Source organism: Heterocephalus glaber, unplaced genomic scaffold (assembly GCF_053883595.1).
Source record: "Heterocephalus glaber isolate CG9 unplaced genomic scaffold, H.glaber_assembly_v1.0 deba00001509, whole genome shotgun sequence".
NCBI lineage: Eukaryota > Metazoa > Chordata > Mammalia > Rodentia > Bathyergidae > Heterocephalus > Heterocephalus glaber.
The window spans coordinates 14,984,155-15,010,039 of record NW_028258325.1 but is presented as its reverse complement, the minus strand read 5'-3'; the positions used below and the strand labels follow the sequence as shown (position 1 = coordinate 15,010,039).

The 25,885-nt window shown below is 37.3% G+C and overlaps 1 protein-coding gene and 1 pseudogene across 5 annotated transcripts in view; both read right to left on the bottom strand.

Annotated features, from left to right (window-relative positions):
- Window positions 1-25,885, bottom strand: part of Slit2 (slit guidance ligand 2) — a 342,324-nt gene that overhangs the window by 131,867 nt on the left and 184,572 nt on the right. The window lies entirely within an intron of this gene.
- On the bottom strand, window positions 8-25,885 carry LOC147825073 (splicing factor 45 pseudogene; annotated as a pseudogene). The gene is made up of 2 exons (XR_015441394.1): window positions 25,822-25,885; window positions 8-23,572 (listed from the first exon to the last, which is right to left on the bottom strand). The product of XR_015441394.1 is annotated as a splicing factor 45 pseudogene (transcript).

Genomic DNA, 25,885 nt, shown 5'->3' with positions numbered 1-25,885 from the left:
TATTTTAAATTTCAACCACAGTGATTGAGAAGTGTAAGATCCCAGAAAAAGAAAAGAAATCTGAAAGGATCATCATTAAATGCATAACATTAGATACAATTTCCCATATAAATACATTATATTGCTAATACAAAGACTGGACACAATCATTACTTGAAGTATTCTTCTAGATATTTAATTTTATAACAATGTATAAAATATGAGACTCTTAAGAATTGCCCTAATCCTGTAAAATAAAATACGATTATTATTTATTTCAAACAAATAGTAAATTTTTCATAAGTCAATTTCAGGAGGTTCGGAAGGTTTAGTACTTGAGATTTCTCCAACATCACTGACATAACTTCTGAAGTATGTAAGAATACAGCTTACTTCAGCTTCTTGGAGAAGGGTGGGTACAAATTGATAGAACCTGGGCAATGTGATTAAGGTTTCATAGCACTTTAAGTAATCTTGATAATGGACCATGGCAGCACCAGCCCAACAATAAAATAAAGTTTCTGCATGAAATAATAATAGTAGGTTGATTTAAAGCCCTCTTTAAATAATTCTATTATAACCATAAACACAGAGTGTCTATATTTGCATTTTAATTTAATTGAGAAATACATTTTAATCATAGAAAAAAAGCTCACTCTGAGCTGGAATAGGAAGTTTGCAAAAAAGAAATCACTGATCTCATCAGAAGGATCTTTTTTTTTTTTTTTTTTTAAAGAGTTCAGAGGCAATTCTATGAGCTGACGTAGTATTATTAGCCTCAATGAGTAAGGTACAATTACATTTGCAAAAAATGCCTCTAAAAGTAGAAAATTTTTTTCTAGTTTTAAATAACATGGTCAGATAGCAAAACACTGAAATATCAAGTCAGTAAACTAACAATGATGGGATGGTGTTAAAATTATCTTTAAACTCTACAGTAACTGATTCTCACAGAGAAAGATGAAGTTACCGACCACGGACACATTGCAGATGGAAATACAGCCATTTTCCAGGATGTGGAAGCACACAGGAGACAGTCATCCACACGCTATGCCCTTCAGCTGCTCATGACCAGGCCTCCTAGTGCATACTCTTATAGCCACACATGAGAGACATAATTGGCAGTATGGAGATTTAGTGTGTGGTCTTGACCTCATTAGCATCAAGTCTTAAACAATGGAGATTTCCATTTGTATCTCAATATCCTCAAGTTCAAATAAAAAATGTTTGCTAAGCAATTTGTAAAGAAATGAATGTTAGTCTACTTAAAGAGAAAAGGTTGTTAGCCAAAAAAAAAAAAAAAGAACCCACATATTTCATTTCAAGGAGTAAATTTACAGTATGTGCTTATGTTGGAGTTAAGGCAGCCATCCATTTCCTAAGTGACATAGCTCATTGCTGCTTTCAATAATTTCAGTACATCCCTAAGAGTAATAAAACTTCATTTCCTTAAAAATTGCTTATTTCTCCAGCTTGTCATTGATTTAGACTGACTTTCTCCCTTTTTAAAAATTACACTGAGTGAAGAATATTTAACAATATATATTTAAAAGCCTTGAAGTTCCTCAGTGCAAGAGCAGAGCAAAAGGAAAGATAGAGAAGGGGAAAAAAATCAGAAAATAATAAGAAATGAAGAGGAAGGAAAGATTAAATTCAAGCAAGTATGAACCTATAATACCCTTGAAAACAGTTGTATTTATAATCAGTGCCTGCTAACTGCATTTTTCCAACTTCTCCTTGGACAAAAATTGCTTCAGAGAGCCTGAAGGTGAATAAAAATGGCAGAGATGTTTGCTTCCACTCTGGGCTACTCCCAGCCTCTGCTGCCTTCAGATCGCTACAGCTGGAGACACCTCATTCCCTAACTGTAGGCTCAGCTCTGCTGGGTTTCCAGGCACAGTTTTGTCCTGGAGTCACATTCTCAACTGGGGTTTAGTGAGGAGGGAGGAAGGTCAGGGAGATGACTTCCCGTGGTTCAGAGAAACATACCTGAGGAACAGGGAAACCGACAGAACACCATTCCACCTGAATTTAATTTTAATCCTCCTGATTACCTTTGGCATTATCACAGGGCACAGAAAAACTTTCTCTAGTGTCTACCAAGCTTTTACTTTTACAAATGCATGAAAGCATGTCGGCCTCACAGGTCTTTATTCCCTCCAGGTTAATGGTTTACGTGTTGTGCTCTCTGGAAGAGACAACTTCCAAGAGCAAGCCTCGGGGTCTCAGCTGGAGTGCGAACACCACTGTAACAGGCAATTTTAATTATAAATCCCAAGCCTCTGCAGTCAAGTGGGCCGTGTTCACTTAGGGAGAAAAAAACCCTAACATATCTTCAGTATCTATGAGAGTTGATTTTCCAGACCATACTACTGCATTTAATATATAGGTCCTTTAATCCTCATAAACATCTTGCAAAATAGTCATTGTTATGCTGGTTTTACAGAAAAAGGAAACTAAGCATTAGAAATGTCAGGTATTAGTGCTACAGAAAGAGGCAAATTATTAAGTGTATAGGAAATGCACACAGATATCGAGTTGAGATTCAGGAATTTCTAAAAATTATAACCAGTATTAGTCAATAAATATTTTCTTCTTGTGATCAGGAATTTAGGAATGTTTTTCTTAACTTATCCAAGTCTGACTTATGTATGTCTTCTGCAAAAATGATGGATTAAACTATATCTGAACACTGATTCCCATTCTCTACATATATAAACGAGTGGGCTTCAAAATTCCAATCTCCATATATTTATTTAATATTTAATATCTGCAAGGCTTTAATCTTTGTTGCAAAAGTTAGAGTGGTGAGTAAGATTGTCTTCAGGAATTTCAAAGTCCAGTAAAGAAGATGAAGAAAGTAGGCAAACAGAAAGGTAAATAAGGAAAGTTCTAACAGATTCTTGAAAATGAGAAAAGAAGGTACTTAGAATTTCAAGAGAGGGAATGTGAATGTGTTGAGAAAGACCTAAGCAGTGTGATGGTGCAACATTTGTAGTGACAGGGGATGGAGGTGGAAAAACAGAACTTTTCATGGGAGGAGTTTTTGGTCTTGTTTGCTGAGGGTACAAAATATGTGTCAGAGTAGTAGGAGAAGAGGTTGGAAGGACAAATCAGCTTGCGATATGTAGCCTGTCTCTTACTCACTGAGGAGCACCTTCTCATTTCAGCAGACAACAGTGAGGAGGGCAGACTAGGGGGTGGGAGCAAGGCAGAGGTTCTTAGATACCCTAAACTGGCAGTGGGGAGTAGAATGAATATATGGTCAGTGGTCCAAATTTAATCACACTGTATTTGAAATATCAGGTACAGGACTCCTATAACAGATGGAAAAAAGATCATGAGCACCTCTAGGAATATAGCACCATGAATACACCACTTACCTAACCTAAGACAACAGATGTGGCAGTCCCCAGTATAAGGAGAAAAGATGGAAAAGGCTATGAGTGACATCAAGGACACATGCACAACCAAACTGCAGAAATGCATTGCTTATGGAGTGGATGATACAGGGATGAAGAGGACACAAGGGTCACTGTGAAGTTAGATGAGAGGGACTATCAATAATATTGGGAAATCAAAGAGCAATTCTGAATATTATGATTTTGGTCTTGGGAATTTTTCTATGTAGTTATAGAACGTGATCTGTATCATGTGGTTGGAGGACAAGGAAGATGGCATATAGCAAAAAAATTATGAGTGGTATCTGAGAAGGATGATCAAGAAAATCAGAGAAGGAATACTCACTGGAAGATACCTGACCTAGGCCACCCTCACAATAAAATATCTTATTGGACACTCATAGGAACATGATCGTGCTCAGTTAATCTCAGCCTCCTGTGCTGAGGGAAGAGGTTACAGGTGGTAATTGGTGGAAATCGAGGGAGAGAGATGCCCTGCTAGAGAAATTAGGAGTATACACTTAGACTGTACCTGAGAATAAGTTCTAACACTGCCATTTACTAACCATGGTACCTGGCAAAAAAAGTGGCTTTCTCTGTACTTCAGTTTCTTCATCTGTAAAATGGAAAATAATAATGCCTACCTCATGACAATGTTAAGTGCATTCCACAAGTTCATAGCTTTAATGTTCAGAAAGCACCTGCACATACTCAGTATCACAGAGGTCATGTTTACATATGTGGCACGTCTACTCTACTTGGAGACTCTTCTATATGCCCCCATGTGGGTCTGCTCTGTTCCTGGAAGATCACACTGTAGGCTACGGGAGACATTACTCACAGCAGTGTAGTGTTCCGTGAACTTCATAAAATAAAGAGAATGAGTCAGAACACTAAGTTAGTGTGCATATGTGTGTGTGTGTATGGGTACCAACAGAGGAGTCTGTAATTATTTTACCAGCAATTGAGTGTAAAAATGTATTTCAGGAGGAAGAAATGTCTTGATTGGGGTTGATTTTTAGGAAACTGAATTTTAGAACAGGTAGAGACAATGGAAACAGAAGTAGCACTGGGTGCTGTCTCAGAGGGCCGGCAGATCTTCAATGCCCACGGCAAGTATATGTTGGAGAATACTAAATAATAAACTTGACAATTTGGCCTAGTTCCAAATAAAAGGTTTTCAGTGCAAATTAAGGTGAGCATCATCTTAGACAGAGCTCGAATGCACTTGAGTTTTCTGAGTAACGTAACAAAATGGAAAAAGTGGAAAAGGTTTTCTGATGAGACATAGGGCATTGTGGAATTGAGATGAAGATGAAGAGATTAAACTTGTTTTGTTAAGAGTTCACTGCAAATGCTCAGGCATAAAGTAGAATTTGCTGTAGAAATATCAGAATATTGACTATCCTGAAACTAAAATTGTGGTTTATTTTTTGAGATGACAAGGACATGAAGAGCTAGAAAAATGGTCCCATTCTGAAACTAATCGCCACAAGAAAGATATGAATGAAAGTGGTTTCAAATAGGAAAGCATTTTTATTCTTCAAATTCACTATTGGAAAAACTTTCTGGAGCCACATTAGAGCCCCTCATGGCCAGTTGTGAAACCTTGGGATTTCTAGTTTTAGTCCTTGTCTTTTGTATTTCATCCAACCCATTCTCCAAATAGATCAGCAATGCCTCTAATCAAGTGCCTTTCTCCAATTTTCCATTGGCATGGCCACTGTAAGAATATTTCTCACCATTCATCGTCACTTCCATAGATGACTAAGACCCCAAAATGATCTCCTTGCCTTGATTTATGATCCCTTCCAATGCAGCACCCCCCCACATACACACATACTGGTACCATCATATTTTTAAAAAGTGTATCACGCCACTTCCTCCTAAAGTTTTCTTCATTCTAGTTAAGGGATACCTTATAGTTATTTTTTATAACTGCTCAGACAAAAGACTTCGGAGGCATCACTGATATGTTCTTCTATACTTGTAACAAATCCACAGGAAATCCTCCTGACTCAGTTTTCAGAACATATCCAGAATTTTACCTATCTGTGCCACTGCTCTGGGACCAAACCCACTTTGGGGAGGAGCCAGAAGTCACAGGTGCTGGATTTAGTGAATAAAAACATATTATACTGATTTATGTGACAGAAATTACTATAAATGAGTGACCAAAGCAGGAAGATCACAAAATATAGTAAATGTTGAAATTTAAAAACTTGTAACAGTGAAAGACATATTGCCATCAATACTCAAAACTCTCTCCCATTCTTTGAATATACTTACTCCATTTTTCTTAGATGTAATAAGATTTTTAAAATGTAAACATTCTCCATATCTTTTGATTCTCCCTATGCAATTTTGAATTATCATACGGCATCCTGTAAATATGCTGTGACTAGAGACAAATTTTTTAAAATTTAGAGTAATTTCTTTCTTCCCTGTCTCTATTGTTAGTTTGATGAATGCAGGACATTTAGTTCACCTTTTGTTCTATGGAATTACTGAAAAATGACAGGCCTTCAGGAAATGGCAGGGTGGCAAGGAAAGAAAAAAGCTCTGAAGAAAAAACTAACAAGTTATAGCAACTTGCTGGATGTATGTGCAAGAGAGAGTGGTAATAAGTAAGTCTACGATTTGAGACCTGATAAGTGAAAAAATCTTGTTCCAGACACAATTAAGGGAAATCAGGAAAGAAAACAGATTCTGAAAAGATTGTTTGACATTTTCATAACAAGGCAAATGAAGGAGATACTGATGGTAATGTTTCATAAATTAAAATGTTGACAATATGAGACTAGAACTCAGTAAAGAGCTCAGAGCCAGAAATACAGATTAAAGAATATCATAGTATAGTTATGCATGATGGCACATCCCTGTAATTCCAGTGCTCTGGGCAGCTGAGGCAGGAGGATTCCAAATTGCAGATAATCCCTGGCAGGTTGTGATTTTGTAAGCTCATGTTTTTAAAAATTAAAAAAAGTTTGGGGCTGTAGCTCCATGTGAAGACCCTGGGTTCAATCCCTAATACTGAAATATAAATGAATGAATGAGTGACTGACTGAATGAATGACTGTATTAAAGAGTCTTGTACCATGCTGAGAATCGAATCACAAACTGCATATATAAATCTCCTGTTGGGTAACATGTAATGCATGAGCAAGTTTCAAATTTTCATGATATTCTTCATTAGAATAAATGCTCAATTTACTCAAAATTTCAATATTTGCAAGCAGGGAAATCAGCTATGGTCTTTTCTCACCCTTGCTCCTATTCTCTTATTATACATGTATGTATGTATGTATTTATTCAAAAACATTTATCAATAGCATAAGATTTGATATGCCCATTGCTTGGTGATAGTTTTCTTTCATTGACATACACTGTATAAAATATGTATATATATTACACACACAGACCCCCCCCATATACATATGGAGTACTCTAGACAAAAAAAGATCACTGAATATCAAAGGCCACTTGTAGGGTAGAAAAAAATTCATAACATGAAAGTTAGTTAAGGCACCTTATAAGTACATGGTCCACTAGTATTAAATGTATTCAGCTTGGTGTAAACTGTCACCATCATCCATCTCCAAAGTTTTATGAGAATCCACTTTTAAAACTTTTCGAATACTGTAAACAAGGTCACTCATTTGAAATAAAAACTTCACAATGGGAGTAAATTCTATCACCAATCACCTTACCAATGAAGTGTACATATTCAAGAGAGCAATAACTAATTGGGTAGAACCATCAGGTAACAGCACATACTAAAAATACTGCCTATGGGAATGGAAAATTACAAAGCTCTTTGTACGTATTTCATGATTTGAGAGTCAAACAATGGGATATTACAAGAGTGGGATAACACACACAAGAGGAGATAATTTTGAAAGAGGACAGCAGTGCCTTACACCTTAAGGAAAGTTGTGGGATGAGGAGGTAAGAAGGGGAAAGCTATCCAAAAGAAGGATGGAGAAAGGAAGGCACACATCCGTTGAAGGCAAGCCCACTGGGGTGAATGGCGATAACATAGTTTACTGTACTTTACTAAATAAAAGAAAAGAGAGGTTGTCTAGGGATTTCACAACATCTGAGTAGATGACTAAGGAATTTTCAGTTAATCATAATAGTAGTAAAGAGGCCAGATATGGTGGCACATGCTTATGATCCCAGCACTCAGGAGGCTGAGGTAGGAGGATTGCAGTGAGTTTGAGGCTAACCTGGGCTACATAAGGGGTTCAACACTAGCCTAAACTACATATCCAGACCCATCTCAAAAAATAAACAAAACAGTAGTAAAGATAAAAGAGGAGGATTCTTGAACGAGACTTAAGGAGGGTTTCAAGAATTTGTGCAAGATCGACTAGAACCCAGCAAAGTATTGTTCTTTTTCTCGTCTCTCCCCATTTTCCATGTCAATGAGCAAACCGATTTTGACTTTATAAAAAGTCAGTGTTAATATGTGCACTCAATTCTGATGTTATAAAAATGTCTGGTGTTTCCAGGCACAGTGGAGAGAGCCTGTAATTCCAAGCAAGGGTATATTGAATTTAAGACCAACCTGGGCACCTTAGCGATAATGTGTCTTTTTATAAAAGCTAGTGTTAGGGTGCTTACTTAGTGTATACACAGCCCTGGATTCATCACCCAGTATTGAAAAAAATCTGTCTAGGGTTTGTCTAGAAAAATAGCCAACCAGCACACCTTTCTTCCATCCAGAATTTACAAACTTCAAATAAAAAGTAATTTTTTGATAATCATGAAAAAATAGTCAATGAAAGATCAGCTTCCTTTGACAAAACACTGACAAACCTACACTTGACCAAGAAAATTGGAAAACATCAATTCGACACAAAAATGTCCCTCTAAAAGAATTTTTTAATAGGATTTAATAGCTTTATTGAAATACAGTTTATGCCCCCAAAAATTCACCATTTAAAAGGAATGATTTAATGTTTTCTATGTTATTTATACTTTTGGGAAATCATTCTCACAATCAAAAGATTTTCTTTGCCTTGAAACAACCTTTGTACTCATTTAGTATTCTCTTTTCCCACCTGCATGCTGTAGCACACATCTGTCCGCTTAAATAATTAAAATCCCACCGTATACAAATGATGCATTTCTTTCCTTATCTATTTCTCAGGTGATGGATACAACAGACTTTATAAAGCAGTTTCAAAATCAATAACTACCTGTAGTAGGTACTAATATAGTCCGTATTCTCAGAGGATATAGTTCTTTGTCGGCATTTTTATATTGGGATATTATTAATTAGTATAATAACAGCTCAATTATTAGACCATGACCATCAAAGAGCAGCTACCACTATGGACCATCTCAAACCTTGTCAGGCACCACGCTTCTCTTAGAAGACTTGTCTGGTTCTAGTTCAACTCCTATAAATTGAACTTTTGGTTCTTTTCTTCTTTAAATCTTCATATACTTAGAACGGCTCTGCAGGCACGATATTTGCTTTTGATCCTGCTAGCAGAATTTTACAGAGTATAGAAAAGGCTCTTAATTTGTTTTGAATTTGCAATAAGCTATTGTCAAAACTGGAAATGGATGTATTTTTCTATCATTATTTTCCCAACATATGTATATGATACGCATACAGAACTGAATATTAAAATATATACATAATTTTGGGAAACGTATGTATGGGTGCAGGTGAGAGGGAGAGCAAGAAAGAAATTTACTATTTTCAAATATATATATATATAAATAGTTACATAGATAGGTATCTTCCTAAATATAACCGGTAAAAAAATTATAACGGTCACACATGAGGCATTCTCTGGTGTGTCCTTATGGGGCAGGGGTATAAGATGAAAATAATTTTCAAATGTTTATTTTAGGGATTCTATAGATTGAATTTTTCTATTTCTAAAAAATAAAGGTGACTTTCAAAAGAATTATTTCTTCTTGAAGGGGAAGCCTAAAGATTTTTAAAAGGTAGAATATAATCTATTGGAGCTGAAATACTGCATCAGCTTTTAATAAAAGAGCCAATGTGCAAGGCTACTATTTTATTGCTCACGACGTATGGTTTCCAGTTGAATATCCCATTAACCTCAGAGTCCAATGATATCATTTTAATTATATAAATTGAAATGGCAATGTATAATACCTATATCATGTAAAAGTGGATTTGCTTTATGTGAAAGTGGCTAAACTATCTTTCAGTATGAAGCAATAAATTTGCTTCAGATGGCAAACCTGCCTGTAAATTTAATTACTGGTAATTTTATTTTCCTCCACAGTTTAACCTCTCTCAGAGTCTCACTGAGAATATCATAAATCTGTACTTCTATGGCTTACTTTGGAAGCTACTGAATAAAGATAAATGAGTATTTGTCTAGGTTTTAAGTTCAGAAAAGCAAAGAAATATAAAGGTGGATGGGAAATAATTAGGCTAACCTGTAAATGTCATCACAGTGAAAACTCATAATTTCATAAAAAGTCTATTGTTTACTTAATAAACTCCTTTTATTCAAACATCTAATCAACACAATTCATGGAAAAGAATTATCTTCATGTGCTTGAAGATCCAGATAACTGAGTATGCGTAAGAAGAAAATGAGTTTTACAGAAGAAACAGATGCTTGAAGTAGTTCGAGACAAAGAACAGTCTCCTGCGCAGAGCAATGGGGTTTTGGTGGAGTATCACAAGGGTCATGGGCAGGAACTCATGCAAGAGCAGCAAGTGACCTGGAGCAGAGGAGAAGTGGTCCTCGTGAATGCCTTCTACCCTTCTTCACACTTCCTTTGGGAGCAGCTGTTTCTAAACGGAGTAAAACGGAAGCCCAGATATATATGGTTGAAGTCAGTTCATTTCTATGTTAATTATGCATGACGTGCACCTGGTGAAAGCCATCACGAATCTTCCTGAGAATAGAAGAGAGAAAGCTTGGCTTTAAGATTCCTGTCATTCAAACTAGACTGTGGGATTGGCATCTGGGCTCCACCTATTACTAGGTTTGTGACTTGGGCAAGGAATCCATCCTTGGCCTGAACAGCAACCTCTGTAGAACGGTACTAATCAAACCACCCACCTCACAAGGCCACTGCTTGAATGGTGCTTCTGCAATGGTGCTGGAGTACACAGCACAGAACAAATGCTTCATACGCCAGACCTGCTTGCCATAGCTTTGCACGATTGTGCACATTTCTGTCTGTTCTCTGCACTTTGAGGTGAACTCGAGGGCATCATCTTTGCCTGAATTGCCAAAGAGTTTTATCTTGGATATGCCATTAGCCCCATGACCTTGAGTCAGTTAGTTTTTTTCTTTTAAATTTCTGTAAGTTTCAATTTCCCAGTCTATAAATTAACATTTGGAACACTTTTCATAGAGCTGTTGGGAAAATTATATGAGATGTTCAGCACTGGGCCTCACACATATTAATAAGCTTCAGTAAACGCCGCATATTATCATTTTAGTGTGAAGATGCATACCAACAAACAGATTTTTGGAAGATTCATTAAATTTAGGTAAAATTTTAGCACACCAATTTTAGCAATCATATCTATCAAAGGACAATTTAGGACAAATCAGAAAAGGCTTTTTCATGACTAAATACAGTATTTGTGAATTACATTGCTGTCATTATCAATAAATACTTAAAAACAATCCCAGCAAGCTCTGAGTTATATATTAAGATACACTTTAAATTCAAGAAATTTAAATTCATCATATATAGTTTCTGAATTACAAAGAAGCACGAAAGGCTCATAGTCCATATCCGGGCATGTCATAAAGTTCTGAATGTAAAAAGCGGTTTTACAATTTTTGAAAGGCAAACTTAAGCTAATGTTTCCATTAAATGCGAAAACTATTCTTCATTATGCAGCCAGCAAACGATCTGAGGAGATCCAAAAATCATATTTGTGATATTATGATTTCTGAAATCTATATACATGGGAGTTAGCCACAGGCATCAATTCTGAAAGGCAATTTCTTGTTCTAAATATGGTGAGTTACTATAGTCGGCCTTTACGGATGGAGGTCAAGAGGGTGTGTACTCTGCAATGCCATCACTCCCCTTCCTCCTGCACGAAGAATCAGCTATCTTGATTCTGGCAATGGAGGTTACTCCTCACTGCAAGCTGCCTGCTTTCCCCAGGCAACCTGTTGTCCCACAGAGACCACTAAACCCAGTACGGAAAAAGCCAAAACAACGGCTCAGAGCTATGCTGAAGTAAGAAAGAAACAGAGCAAAGAAGTCAGAAAGAAAGGATGATAGGGAAGGAGACATGAGAGGAAGAGAATAAGAGGTAAAAATGATAGAGTTGCAGGGTCTACAACCAACAACAGCAACAACAAAACAACCTGGGCCATAGAAGGAAGAATCAGAGCTGAGGAATTTTTAAACTGCTCAGTTTATCCTTTTACATAAATACTAGGAGCATATATCTACTTGGACATGGTTCCAAATGCTTTCCATATATTATCTATCTAATAGTACAACACTAAGAAGTAGGTGTTGAGATTTCCAACAGAGATGAAGAAACAAAGACTTAGGGAAGTAGAAGAACATGATCAGATCATTTTAATAGTCTGGGGGAGACAGCAGCAAACATAACAAAGTGCTTGCCCTCAGGAATCTAAAGGTAAAATGACACAGGGTGGATTTGTTCTGAGTTTATAAGACGTTTGGGGTTCTCCTGAGAAGAAAACACAAAATCAACAAAGCTGGTCATTTATCACACCATCCATATTGATTTCCTTTGTACTGCTTCATCCGTGACACAAGAAGTTTTGCGAGTAGAGCATTTCATCAGGGATACCTTGACCATGTCAGGTTCTACCATTTCAGTGAGGTGAAATGTACTTTACCATTTGTATTGCCACTAAAATGCTCTGTGTTTGTGCCAGTTGTCAATGGCCATTGTAACCCATCATACTTTCCTGAAAATCATTTAATAATGTACGTCATAGCATTTCACAGTTTAAGTTGATGGAGAATTGCACTTTAGCACCGCCAACCTCCCATTTTCTTAAAATTGTATTTGGATACCAAAATAAACCCAGACACAATTTTGCTGTGTAAGTCAATCTACTGGCTACTGAATCAATCCTGCCCAACAACTGTTCCAAAAAGGCACTTAAATCAATTTGCTACAAAAGTAGTGCATTTGATGATATATCCACAAACTATACTTAGCCACTCTACACAGATAATTAACCCCAGCAGACTTGAAGGCTCACACCAGAGTGCAGTTCTTAGTCTCAGTACAACTTGCTGAGAAACATCCATTGATATGCATGGGACTTTGTGTAGGACAATAGAAAATTAACCTCAAAGTATGAAAAGCTTTTTCTTCTAGATGATTTTAGAAAACTATGCACCTTAACAAAATTCAAGATAACATTTTCTGGCTTATAGTATTTCTTTCTATAGCATTAATGGAACAAAGGAGCCATCTATAAAGAAAAACAGTGTCTTTATTGACTGATTTTTTAAAAAATCTGTGGATTGATTCCAAAGAAATCACAACCTTAACATCAAGGGAGAAATGTACGGTTTTTATTAGGTTCCCACAGAGAAAGCTGCACTCTGTCAGTAAGTGGGACTAAGCTACTGGCAGCAGAGCAAACGTCAGGAGATACAGTGGAGATGCAGTTGTCCTATGGCTGCTGAGAAGGAGGCAGAGCCGGACTGTAGGTTCTTGGTGACTTCTATCCCTCACTTGGACTACCAGGTGGCTTAGGATATCATAGAAAAATAAAATACTTTGGGGAAAGTTTAAAAACTACACGTATGTATGCACATCCACAAACTTCCATAGTTTAGGGTTCTTACATTTTGTTTGAATTTACATACCATTACATTTCTGTAACAGTGACTATTCTGATACAAATTTTGGGGCCTCCTTTTTTCTTTTTATTCTGTTACACAAGTTAACTTCTCCTCACTCCTTCAAAATAGGTGGATTTAGAGACTAGGAATATCCAAACCACATTGTATTGTAAAAGACGACAGCATGACTTTCAAGGTGTTACACAGGAAGGAGTTTAATTTGAAATCAAATGTTAGATTTACACTGTGGCTTTTCCAAATACACCTATTGAACAAGTATTTGAACAATACACCTAATGAACAACTATAAGTTTTTGTGCATTTGACTCACAGTAAAGCTGGCTAAACTTAGAATAAAGAAATCATGTTTGGATAGTTTGGATAGTTAACAGTATCATAAGTAGCTGGATCAAAGTTTTTTTTCATCAGAAATATAGCCAAGTGTTGGTGTCCAGTAGAACAGATATTTTAAATTAGGCTACAATTTCCTTTATTTGGAGCCATTTACTTTGGTGACCATCATTGACTTTTTCTGATATTAGAGAGACAGATGTACCATTAGAAATCCAGGTGCAACAAAATTAAATAGAATAGCACGTATCTAAAATGTGGACTTAAGTTATAAAACTTCTATTTATGTCTGTCAGCTTTCTTATCATGAGACAAAACACCCAACACACCCACAGCTTAAAGAAAGAGAGACCTATTTAATTCACAGTTTCATAGGATTCAATACATATTCACCAAGGTCCAGGGGAAAGAGATGAAGGGGATGGACAAGGCCGAGGAACCCAGCTACCTCATAGAAGCTGGAACACAAAGCAAGAATGGAAGAAGTAGGAGCATCCCCAGCCACAAACCTCTTCCAACTAGGCCCAGACCCTTAGAGCACTTTAGCTGGGAGCACATTAATGGGTTAATTCACTGATGAGTACAGTGCTTCCATGATTCCATCACCTTCCAAAAGGCCCGCCGCTGAATACATGAGAACATTGGGCACCATTGTAGATCTAAACCTTACCAAGATGAAAAATTTAGGATGCTTCCTTTTTAATGTCCCACTGAATAAAGTATAGCTAAATATGAAATCCCATTTAAACTGTAATTAGTTTGAATGCTTGAATAGGATTTTATGGTCATTCTTGTCACATGATCGTAGAGTGTAAGCAACACTGTTTTCGTTTCACATATGAAGAGTCAGAAGTGAGGAGATTCTCCATCCCAAGCTCCTAGGGCAGAGAAGCTCAGTCAGTCCCAGAACCCACAAGGAAGCTCCCCCACTGCTATCCCAAGCTCCTAGAGCAGAGAAGGTGAGCCGGTCCCAGCACCTGGAAGGAAGCTCCCCAGTCGCCATCCCAAGCTCCTAGGGCAGAGAAGATGAGGTGGTCCCAGCACCCGGAAGGAAGCTCCCCCACTGCCATCCAAAGCTCCTAGGGCAGAGAAGCTGAGCCGTGCGGGCGCCAGAAGCACCCCCCCCCCGCTGCCCTGTGGAAATGAGAAGACATGTAAACAAGCCTCAAAAACAGACTTCTGGATCACCTACAGGAACCCCAAAGGGAAACAAGGTGGAACAATCTGATACTCAACCACCAGGACTCTCTGAACTGGCAACAAAAGAGGATCTGGGAAAAATGAAATCAGAACTAATTACTCAGATAACAGCAAAGATTTTGCTCATGGTGCAAGACATGATTAATAAATCTAGAGAGGACACAGATAAAAAAATAGAGGATCTGAAGAACATGATGGAATCCCAACATAGGAAACAAATGGAATCCATAAAACAGATGTAAACAGATTTCCAAGAGATTAAAAACTCCATCGAAAGTCTGCACAGCAGAATGAACCAATGTGAGGACAGAATTTCAGATATAGAAGACAAGATTGCAATTAGTGACCAGGAAAAGAAAAATTGCCTTAAAATTGTAAAGGAACATGAGAAATCAATCCAGCAGCTGCTAGACGATGCAAAGATGAATAACATAAGACGGATTGGAGTCAATGAAGAAAGAGGAGAGAGTGCAGATGAAATAAAAAAACTGTTCACAGAAGTGATGGCAGAAAACTTCCCAAGGAGGGAAAAAGAACTTGACATGCAGATAAGTGAGGCATATAGGACTCCAGCTAGCCTTAATCAAAAAAAAATCTAAACACAGGCATATAATAGTAAGGATTCCAGAAATCCAACAGAAGAACAAAATTCTACAAGCAGTGAGAGAAAAGAAACAAATCACATACAAAGGAAAGCCCATCAGAATCACAGCAGACTTCTCAATGCAAACCCTCAAGGCAAGAAGAGCTTGGAGTGATGTATTTCAAGCCCTAAAGGAAAACAGCCTCCAACCCAGATTGATGTACCCTGAAAAATTATCTTTCAAAATTGATGGAGAAATACGATACTTTCATGATAAAGAGCACCTCAGGAACTTCATGAATATCAAACCGGCACTCCAAAAAATTTTAGACAATACCCTAGGAAAAGACAATGTGGATCACAACCCCAGGAAACCCAGCAGAATGAATCCATTGGGCATGACAAATTAAACACAAAGGGGGAGAATCCAACAAAAAGAAAAAGTCATGACAAGGCTTTTAAAACTTTTAACTTCATCTCCCTAATGAGTGTATAATTCAATCTTATTATTGTACTGATTAGTATTTTTCTGATTCTAGAGTTGCACACCTTTCCTTGTGCTATACTGGCTATTTATCATCTTCTTATGTCTACTTTTTAATTGGGTCGTCTATTAATGAGCTCTAAGAATTCTTTATATATTCTGGTCATAGGTTATATGCATTGTAAATACGGTCTGTTTAAGGACTACATTTCATTTTAATGATGTCATTTAAAGTTCTAAATTTGGATGGAATCTCATTTATCAATTTTTTTCTTTTATACATCATGTCTTTTGTATACTAGGTAGTTCTTGCCTACCCTGAATTCATTATCATTTTCCCTTTTAATTTCTTCTTAAAGTTTTATACTTTCAGGCTTTCATATTTAGGTTCATAGATCCCTTCAAGTTATTTTCACGTATGGAAATAAAGTGTTGACGTTAATGTTTTATATACAGATGCCAGGTGTTCTAGTGCCATTTGCTGAAAACACTATCTCTTCCTCGGCTCTTGAATTGAGTTTATATTCTATAAAATGCTCATATTAAATAATTTTTCAAAACTCAGTGGACCATATATGTGTGGTTCTATTTCTAGATTCTGTTTCATTCAAATGATCTGTATGTCTTTCCTTATACCAACACTGCCTTGATTACTGTAGCTGTAGAAGAAGTCTTAAAATTAGGTACTAAACGCCTTCCAACACTGTTTTTCTTTTTGCTTTTAACTTTTCTAGGTCCTTTGTACTCCTACATAACTTTTAAATTTCAATATCCAATTCTTCATTTATAGCAAGTATACACAGACCTGAATTTTTATATATACCTTGTGTTTTCTAATCCTGCTAAATTCAAATACAAGTTCTAGGGGCTTCTAGAGATTTCTCAGTATTTTCTCTGTAGATGATCATTTCATCTACATATAAAGATTTTGCTTCTACCTTGCCAATCCTATCTTAATTGTGTTATTGCCAGACTATTTTGGTGGGGCCTAGGTTTCAAAGTTTAATGGACAGATAAAGAGTAAGCATATCTGCCCTTGTTCCCCACCTTAAGGAGAAAGCATTGTATCTTCTCCATTCATATAAGGCATTCTCGCTGGAAGTATGGAGTACATGTCTTTAATCTGTTGAGAAGTTTCTGTTCTACTTCTAGTCTCCTGACAGCTTTTACCATGAACAGCTGTAGAATTTAGTCCCATAATTTTTCTCCAACTACTGACAGGATCATATGGCTTTTTCCTTTCCTCTGTTAAAATGATGAGTTTTGGGGGTGGATCTTCCAATGCTGAACCAACACTGCCATCCCTATAACAAAACCACTTTCTACATACTGCCAGATCTGACTTCTAATACTTTGTTTTGTTAAACAAATTTCTATCTATCTTCATACTTTTTTCTTCTATTATCTTTATCCAGTTTTAGGATTAGCACAATGTTGATTCCTAAAATGATGGGAGAAATGTTCCTTCTTTTTTCTGCTTTAATTGTTTGATATAATTTATCAGTTAAAATGTATATGAGCCTGCTGTTGTCATATAAGTAGGTTTTCAAGCTAGGAATATACTTTCTTTAATAGGTGCTATTCAAATTTTATATTTCCTCCAGAGTTCGTTTCATTAATTTGTCTTCCAAGGTACTTCTTAGAAGTTGTCAAATTTATTTCAAAAAAGATTTTTGTAATATGCCTTCTATATCCTTTTATATTCTGTGAAATCTGTGGTAATGTCTCCTAGATCTTGATATTGTAATTTAAAAAATGTATAATTGATATTGTGTAACAGGAAGAAAATGTCTAAAAGAGCAGGGTAATTGGGAGGGGTAGGGGAAAGGAAAAAAGGGAAAAGAAAAAATATGAGAAAAGGAAAAAAATGGAAACAAAGTCTTTGCAAATAGGGAAGGGTGGAGGGGGTGAAGGGAGGGCAAGGGAAGGGAAAAAATAAGAACTATGATACTCATGTAATGGTACAAGATCCCAATGATGACTGTAACTGTGTTTTATACCTAAAATGTACCAATAAACTTAATGGGAAAAAAAAGGAAGTGAGGAGATTCTCTAAGGGTTTGCTACAGACAAAATTGGGCCAGGGATTTAGCTCAGTGGTTCCGCTGCCTGTCTCCCACGTGCAAGGTCCCAAATTTGATCCCCGGTACCAAAAAAAAAAAGTACTAGCATTGAACTACCACAAAGATTCAACATTATTTAATTATACCTTGAATAAGTAAATTTTTGAATTCATGTTTTCTGGAAGTGAGACAAAGGCAGTGAATTGTTAATCCTGAAATCATAGTAGAAGGTTCCAATCACATTGTATTTTAGTTTGTATAGCGACAGTTAAAATTCAGATAGTTTCAGTAGTTTTGTTTTCCAATTTAAATATATTAGTTTTCATACCTTTTGTGTTTTACTTATAATATTTGTAGTTCTATTTTAAAATTTATTTATAATTCACCAATAATCCAGTATGTACTTATTTTATTGATGTTCTATTTTTTCCTTTTAAGCAAACACAAATAAAAAGTGTTCTTTCTGTAAATTAGAAAATAATGCAAGTGAACAAAACATACATTTTTGTCTCTAGTTTCCACATATTATGACTGAATGAAAATACTCAACAATTCCTTACAGACAAATTTCTCAATAAATTAAAAAAATAGTAAGTAAAAGATCTAAATTAAATTTAGAAAGGGTCCTACCTAGCTTTCTTTCAGTCTCTGGGCATATATAGACTATTATCTCCACAATAAAATAGTTGCTTTATTTAAAAGCAATTGTCTTAATTGCTTTTAATTGTTATTCATATACCAAAAGCAACTAAAGTAATTTCTGAGAGAACCAATAAATCTTCACAGTTCAAAGCACAAATCAATACTGGAAGCTCTTCTAACAAGCACTGGAGCATTCTTTTCCTGCCACTATCAATATGAATACTTAAAATCATATTTTAGGGTATTTAAACAATTGTGGGCATTTGAGTATAGACTTAAAATTGGTAAATTCTATATTTGCGTGTGTGTGGTGTGTTCATGTGCATGAGCATCAGTGTTTGAAGAAGTGAGAAATAAAGACAAAAAGAGGGAGAGACAGCATGAAACAAAGGGAAGTTTTTTCAGGTTTTACTTAATTTTTGGGGAAAATTGTTCCTCCATCCAGCCAGGTCTTGGCAAACAAAAATGCTGAGCCTGTCCTCTCAATGCCCTCCTCCAGCAGAAAGGGTATATCTGCTCTTTGCCAGAAGACTGGAATCTATTTCCTTCCTGGAAACATAAGACATAGCACTTCCTATGAGAATTTCTTACTTATTAACTTCATCTTTTTTTCCTTCAAATCAAGAAAGGATGTTGGGCTGGACATGGTGGCTCCTGTCTGTAGCTGCTCAGGAGGCTGAAGCAAGAAGATCAGGAGATGCAGAGCAGCCTAGGCAACAGAGCTAGACCATGGCTCAATATAAAATTTAAAAAGGGCTGTCAGGGAAGCTCAGTACTACCTGAAATTCCATTCCTTTTACCAGAGGGGAAATAATGAATGATGAAATTCAAGTAAGAGCAGTGTATATAAGCCAGACTTTAAAAACTAAGATCTTTTAAGATCAAGCTATTTCAGTTATGATAATAGGATGTACTGCACAACTGAGAACTGCAGAAGCCAGTGAAAACCTCTGGCTCTTTTGCCATTGTTGAATCTGCTTGACCCCTTCTGCTGGGCTCAACAGATGCACGGATCTGTCTTATCTACCCTGGCTCCTCACAGACTGTTTCCTCCCCCATCTGACAAGGAAAATTGTTAGCTTCAAAGTTCTTTTTCCCAAAGACTTAGGGGTATTTACCAACAGGTCTAGGAAGTCAGAATCTTAAGCATAATGTATGGCTATCAGGGAATGAGAGCTTGATGCTGGCTACCCAAAGAAGATCCTTCCAAAGAATACTTCTCTCAGAGAATACTTCTGCAAACTACTCCATCTTGGTAAGCAAGCGTTCATCACAGCCACTACTCTGGGAGTTTCTACGTTGTTTACAGTTCTCATATATCATGGAATCACAGATTCTGCACCTACCTTTCTGTGCCGCCTTTGTTTGGGAAAATATTAACAATAAATCTTATCTAAAATTACAATTTTCATGATAATTTCATCTACATTATTTCATTTGATCCAACAAAGAGAAGTTGGGTATAGAATGGGTTTTCTGAATATCATCTATTTTGGTAGAGTTGTTTATTTGTTCTCTGTACAGATGGTTAATAATGTGAATAGCTGGTCCTGAATTTATGATTTTATTATTCTGCAGCTGAAACTTAGTTCACTGAACAGATAAACACGCAGATAGGGGCCTTTTTTTTTTGTACAGGGGATCGAACTCGGAACCTTGTGCTTGCCAGGCAGGCGGTGGAGAGGGGCCTTTTTGATAGAACTTTTTATTAAAAAATAATGCCTGCTTTCTTTCATCACTTTTTAATTTGCAATTTTGAAATTATAAGAACTGCACTTTTAAAAGCTGCTCAATTTTGGATAGTAAGGAAAGAAATAACTGAATGGTTAGTTAGAATGCTAACTGTTGGTTTTTCTTGGCTCCAGACTTGTAGGAAATCCTTAATACAATCGCAAACACTTCCCCCAGACTCCCCCTACTATTGCTACTTCATTCTTCTGTCTTTAGTATCCATCATCTAAGGGGGATGATTTCTCAGAATGCACTCCCTATTTCTAAGTGGAAGTGGCATTCAGGACTGATGTGGGCCATTAATGTATGGGTAACTTCATGTTAAATTGATCCTTTTTACTGCAGGGTTGGTGGTGGTGGTGGGGCTCACGGCTGAGCTCTGCTGTTAACAATACCCAGCTTTCTTTCCTCCAGAGACAGACTGCCTTAAGTGGGCAAACCACTGAGAAAATTCTCATCTGACAACTGTCTCCAAAGAAGGGTCAAAAGAATTAACCCATAGTTAAGGAGGCAAGGGTTTGCTTAAGTAGTTTAAGTACATAGACAGTTGTGCACAGAGATCTGAGCAGCTGGTTTCTGTCTCTGATTGAGAATGAACAAGAGGACATGCAATAATGTTATGGTAGGAATGATGGCATTTAGACAAGAAGAAAGAAGTCTCCACACTATGTCTGAAGCATTCACTGCAGTCCTGGATTTTGCATATTTTGTTTCTTTTAGCCCTCAACATCCTTAGGGAACTCTTGAGAAACTGAGGTTAAAGAGTTGCTTTATTTGTCTAAGGCTGCAAAACTAATAAATGATAGAACTTGTATTTCGGTCTAATTTCATAGAACTGAAAAGTTGTTTTCACTACAGTTGTGACTCTCACGTTTTATGTGAGAAGAGGGAACTTAGAACTCCTAAAATTGCTAATGAAATCTGTAGACATTTTCCTGAAAAAATGTACACACCCACAGGATCATACTCATGTTTTTATCTGGTGCATAAAGTAAAGGAGCCTAATGAATACCCTGCCCTCAAGTGAGTTACAGCTCAAGGAACAAGAGAATAAACCTGAACCCAATCACAGCATGAAAACAATATCCTGCAGAAGACAGAGTGATGTCTACAAGACAGGGGATGACATTTGTCCCTTTCAGTGTTCCCACTCTCCATATACTCTTAACCACGTGCTTCATTGAGTACAACTATAGTTTTACTAATAAAATGCATTTAATTTTAAAACATCATTTCTAATAGCTTTCTAAATGGACCCAAATTCACAACAAAAATAGTGAATTCTTTAATATATGTTGCTCAGGTAAGAAATATTTCTTTGTATGGTGCACATTAATAAAAAGCAAGGTTCTAGAGAGAGAGAGTCATCTTCAAGCACACTGAATTACTGAAGCAGAAACCAATTTATCATTTTAATAGCAGATAATTTAATAACAAGGTTGGGTGCAGAGGTCTCCCAAGGTAATGACCAGGAGAGGGGCTAGAAGAATGGCAGAAGCTGATGCAGACTCTTAGCAGGATGGAAATTATTTCCATGGAGCTAGCACTACTGAATCACTTGTACTGCCAGCCCATGCCATGCACAAGGTATCACAAATCTTGACATTTACTGCGCATTCCCATAAATGGTCTCTCGCTATTGTAAACATAAAGAAAAGTATGGTTTAGGACACACAAAGAGGATACAGTTGCATCTCAAAGCATCGAGGAGAGACAAAGGTGTTGGCAAGCACTTGCTCAGGTCAGTGCCCCACAGGGTCAGAGAAACATCATGCAGCAGGTGCACCTGACCGTCACATGGGGCTGAAATGCTGCAGAAGTCAGAGGCAGACAACTGGGGAAGTGCAAGGCTAAGAGATGTTAAAGAACTTTCTCCTACAAATGGAATTAACAATCAAGCACCACGTCGCTAAAATATCATTATAAAAGTGACATTGGCAATTGCAACCATTTCTCCGATTGGTTCTAAAATGGGTTACCCATTGCTACATTTTTCTAATTTTTTTAAAGGATTTTCATACTATATGAAAAAAATCATAAAATGGAAAATGATCAATCAGTGTATATATCAGAACTCCCTCCAGCAGATCCAGTATTCACCAGCTTTGACCTTCTCTGCTCAGAACACAGATCCTTTAAAGATCATTGTCTAAAAGTTAGTGTAAATAAGGATCAAAATGTATAACTGATGATGTGAAATAGGAAGAAAAGGTCCAAAGGGGTAGAGGGAGTGGGAGGGGGAGGGGAAAGGAAAGAAGAGAAAGGAAAAAATATGAGAAAAGGAAAAAAACAGAAACAAAGTCTTTGTAAATAGGGAAGGGTGGAGGGGGTGAAGGGAGGGCTAGGAATGGGGAAAAAATAAGAACCAAGATGCATCATGTACAGGTTCAAGATCCCAATGATGAATGTAAACGCATTGTATACCTAAAATGTACCAATAAATTTAATGGAAAAAAAAAAGATCATTGTCTTTGCTCAATACACAGCTCATTTAAGGATCTCTGAGATGACTCTAGTTCTTAAAATCAAACTTGTTCTGCCAAATCCAAAACCTTGAATTTATCCAAATTGAAGAAACTTGCTTTTCCCACCTGTCCACCAAAATACCTTCCATTCAGATCAACAACAGCTTTAACTGCTGATTCAACTCTTTCAAATTCTAAAAATATTTGTACTGCTTCATCATCAGGGGCATCAGGAATTTCAAATATCACACATTTGCCAACTTTGCCACATTTTTCACATTCTCCCTTGGTTTCCATTTCAAGCCTTCACGGACTTCTGCACCAAAACGTTCCTCGGTAGGCCCACTTTAGTAGGACATTTAAGTATTTCAGTTAATGGATTTGAATCCGACTTCTTGATGCATCTTGAGACTCACCCTTCTCGGAGGCATCACCTATAATGATCTTGTCCCCTCATCTGCTGGTCTTCTCCACCAACAATGCTCAGCCCCTGCTCATGCTTCCCCAGACCCTGGCCTTCCCCGAAGCCATACTTCTGCAAGATCTTATTGTTACTGTGCCACCCATGTAAGCAAGGAAGGAGTTGCTGGGCCCAGTTGGAGATCTTGGCCTATCCTGTCTGTCATCTACTGGAGGAGGAATAGCAACTTTGGAAGACTGTGATCGAGGTCTTGGTTCCTCTTCATAAGGAAACTCTCTGGGTAACTCTTTGTCTTTTTCTATAAGAGAAGTAGGCTGTGCAATAGCAGCTCCTCCCATACTTCATCTTCTCCTCTCAAGCTCATAATCTTCATCTTCAGGAGTTGAAACTAGGGACTCAAAAACAGAAGCCTGGCTCAAAAACGTTAAGCTTCTCCAGTCTCAGCTTCAGGTGAAGAAGGTAGCTCTCACTCAAGCATAGAGCCAAAGCACAAATCACTGTCCTTGCTCCTGTTAGTGACTTAAAATGAGGTGGCTCTGCGGACGACCCAACCGGCAGATTGTGGACACACCAACACATGTTGCAGCAGGCCTGAGCGACCCTGTTCTCAGTGGGTGTTCTGCAGAAGTTCTGATTCCTTTAGCTGACAAATACGATCCTATGTTTCCTAATGACTGTGAGAAAGCAGTGAGGTGGAGAGACAGAAGGAAAGAGAAGAAAGGGAAAAGAGGAGAAAAGACATACATGAAGCTAGTGGGTTTTCAAGGTGACCAGATCCACATTCTGATGTACATTTTAAAAATTTTAATAAGAATACTGTGCTGTGGTCAACGTGTTCCACATTTACAGGTGAGGAATTTTACCAAGGCACAGCTTACACCAGGATTCTAACACAGATGTGTTTGACTTGAGATTCTGGGGACAAGGACTTCTACCTACAAGGAAAGCTAGCACAACTGCAGTAAAACTCACAAGACAGTTCAATTTGGATACCACTTAAACTGAGTTTTTCCTGAAAGTTCTCTTAAGGAAACACAACTATCAAAATTTTTTAAATAACAGCATTTTTACGTGGTGTTTTCAGTTTCAGCTGTACCCTCCACAAGTCCTCCTTAGGTGAGCCTGTTTTTTATCTTTTCCATTTGCCACAACGGCAATGGGTGGCAATGCTTCACTTTATTTTTCATTTCGAGTTTCTCACCCTAAGCTTATTGCCGTGAATGTAGGAAAATAAATCTGTCTTCTACTTTGCTCCTAGAATGGAAATCCTCTGGGATAAATTTTCTTCCCTTTGCACTTCCATATTTATATGTATAATATGAACAATGGTCCTTACCAGGAGCCTCCCATGCTGAAGGGTAGCAGCCTTTGTGCACACATTAACTCAGACTTCTTCCAGTATGTGTTTCATAGCTATTGCTTTTCTCTTTTATAGTCAAATGATATTTGTGTCTTCCAAACCAAATGACTCTTCAACCCATCATCACACATTGCGATTCTTTTGACCCCTCAAATCTCCCCATCGCCTGCTTCTCTTGCCACCCTGAGTGGCCCGTCTCAGCTTCACACCGTGTTCCTCTTCTCCAGGGAAACTGTCACAGCACAAGCTGTCCAGGGGTGAAGTTCTCTCATCTACTGTCAAGATTCAATTATCCTCAAAGATTCCAGGTTCACTTCTAAAAGTAAGTGTTCAACACATACTTGCTAATCATGCTTATGAAGTCATTCATGGTCTGGTTCCAAATTTCAATTTCAGTTTCTTTATTTTCCCCTTCTCTGCCAATGGCTGATGATTTGATGCTTCAGCTATGGTTCAATCAACCTGTGATGAATGAGTGAATGAGTGATGCACTCTAGTGCCTTGAGCTAAAAGTTATCTGCAAGAAGCAAAATGCATTTAAAGTTTATGAGAAAATGTATCATTTCCATGCCTTCTCCCCTAAAGCACTAATCTTTTGAACCTTTAGTTCTTAAGGTTCTGTCCTGTAGAAATATTTCAAATGTTTTCCAAGGAGAAGGGGGGCCATTTCTCAGGTGAAAAGCAATTTAATACAATCTGTATCCGCACCTAGTAAAATTTAAGTCGAAACTTCAGTAGCTTCTTTAGAAAAGACCAAAGTGAATCCTTTGTGCCCTCCCAAACACTTGTCTTTTAATAAAAGACTTTCTAATCACCAAAGCTGCGTGTGTGCATGCACAAATAATGTGAACAGCATTCACTGAAAATGTCATTGCATCTCCTGATATATTGCTATAAAGAACGTGGAGATTTCCCAGACATGAGCTGACCTATGAGAAACAAAATTCTATTCAATTCATATGACTTATTCTAGTCACAGTTAAGCTAGCAGAGCAAGGAAAAGTAGGCCTTTTGGACTTCAATATATGATTACCAAACTTTTCACTTTCATTTATTTTACTTAGTTGTCTCTCTCATCTGAAAAAAAATCTCAGTCTGTACCCTTTCTAAACGCTCCCTGTAATAGTAAGTAGGTATGAAACTTAAGCTATCATTTCAATGAGGGGAAAATTCCATAGTGTTAGCAAAGCCTCCTAGATTTTCTTCTTTACTCTCAGGATAAATATCAACCTGAATGTAAAACACTGCTCTCTGTCTATGTCCTCTCCAACTTATCCTCTGTATCACTGCGCACTATCTCAGACACAGATGAGCTGCCTCATTCTTACAGTGCAGCGCACCTGAACTCTGCAGTGCTCTTGCCCCTTTCCCAGTTTCACAGCATAACCTCAT